Source organism: Nothoprocta perdicaria, unplaced genomic scaffold, assembly GCF_003342845.1.
Source record: "Nothoprocta perdicaria isolate Ctin4 unplaced genomic scaffold, notPer1 scaffold_1514, whole genome shotgun sequence".
NCBI lineage: Eukaryota > Metazoa > Chordata > Aves > Tinamiformes > Tinamidae > Nothoprocta > Nothoprocta perdicaria.
This window is the reverse complement of record NW_020454666.1, coordinates 1-1,793: the sequence shown is the minus strand read 5'-3', so window position 1 is coordinate 1,793 and position 1,793 is coordinate 1. Positions and strand designations below refer to the sequence as shown.

At 62.9% G+C, this 1,793-nt stretch overlaps 1 long non-coding RNA gene across 1 annotated transcript; it reads left to right on the top strand.

Annotated features, from left to right (window-relative positions):
• Positions 1-453: 453 nt before the first annotated feature.
• LOC112943680 lies at positions 454-1,391 on the top strand. The gene is made up of 2 exons (XR_003248641.1): positions 454-513; positions 1,311-1,391. It is a non-coding gene; the product is annotated as an uncharacterized LOC112943680 (long non-coding RNA).
• Positions 1,392-1,793: the final 402 nt, after the last annotated feature.

The window sequence follows — 1,793 nt, the reverse complement described above, 5'->3', positions numbered from 1 at the left end:
CCCCCAATGTCCCCAAATGTCCCCAATGCCCCCAATTTCCCCCAAACGCCCCACTTCCTCCCAGTTTCCCCCCGTGTCCCCGATGTCACCCAATGTCCCTTTGTCACCCGCAGGCACCGCATGCGGGGTGTCACCACGCTGTGGGTCCCCCAAATGTCCCCCAATGTCCCCCAATGTCCCCAAATGTCCCCAAATGCCCCAATTTCCCCCAAACGCGTGTCCCCAGTGTCCCCAGTGTCACCATGTCCCTATTTCGTCATGTACCCTGTCACCGGTGTCACCCCATCCCCAATGTCGACTTCCCCATGATGTCCCCAATGTCCCCCCGCGTCCCTTTGTCACCCGCAGGCACCGCATGCGGGGTGTCACCACGCTGTGGGTCCCCGGCTGTGACCACGCCGGCATCGCCACGCAGGCCGTGGTGGAGCGGGGGCTCCGGCGCCGGGGGGGCCCCACGCGCCTCCAGATGGGCCGCGACCGCTTCCTGCAGGAGGTCTGGGCCTGGAAACAACAGTGAGTGTCACCTCCGTGTCACATTGTCACCCGGTGTCACCCGGTGTCACCCGGTGTCACCCATCACCTCCCCCTGGCCCCAAATGTCCCTGTCCCGGGGACTTTGTGTGCGAGATCTGGGCCTGGAGATGACAGCGGGTGTCACCTGGATGTCACCTGGATGTCACCTTGTCACCCGGTGTCACCCGGTGTCACCCGGTGTCACCTGTCACCTCCCTGGGTCCCCAAATGTCCCTGTCCCGGGGACTTTGTGTGTGAGATCTGGGTCTGGAAACGACAGCGAGTGTCACCTGGATGTCACCTGGATGTCACCTTGTCACCCGGTGTCACCCGGTGTCACCCATCACCTCCCCCTGGCCCCGAATGTCCCTGTCCCGGTGGCTTCCTATGCGAGATCTGGGTCTGGAAACGACAGCAGGTGTCACCTGGATGTCACCTGGATGTCACCGTGTCACCCGGTGTCACCTGGTGTCACCCGTCACCTCCCCTGGCCCCAAATGTCCTACCCTGGGGGTCCCATTTGGCTCCAATGGGGCCGCGACCGCTTCCTGCAGGAGGTCTGGGCCTGGAAGCAACAGTGAGTGTCACCTGGATGTCACCGTGTCACCCGGTGTCACCCGGTGTCACCCGGTGTCACCCGTCACCTCCCCCTGGCCCCAAATGTCCCTGTCCTGGTGGCTTCCTATGCGAGATCTGGGCCTGGAAACGACAGCAGGTGTCACCTGGATGTCACCTCCGTGTCACCCGGTGTCACCCGGTGTCACCCGGTCCCCTCAGTGTCACCTTAACGTCCCCAGGAAGGGCGACCGGATCTACCAGCAGCTGAAGAGCTTGGGGACGTCCCTGGACTGGGACCGCGCCTGTTTCACCATGGACCCCGTGAGCACTGGGGACACTGGGAGACACTGGGGGGACACTGGGGGCACTGGGAGACACTGGGGACACGGGGTGGCACCTGGGGTTCCTCGGGCTCCATAGGGCACCATGGGGGTCTATAGGATCCATGGGGCTCCATGGAGGTCTGTAGGGCTCTATAGGGGCCCATGGGCTCCATGGGGGTCTATAGGATCCATAGAGCTCCATGGAGGTCTGTAGGGCTCTATAGGGGCCCATAGGCTCCATAGGGCTCCATGGGGGTCTATAGGATCCATAGGGCTCCATGGGGGTCTGTAGGGCTCTATAGGGACCCATAAGCTCCATAGGGCTCCATGGGGGTCTGTAGGGCTCTATAGGGGCCCATGGGCTCCATGGGGGTCTATAGGATCCATAGGGCTCCATGG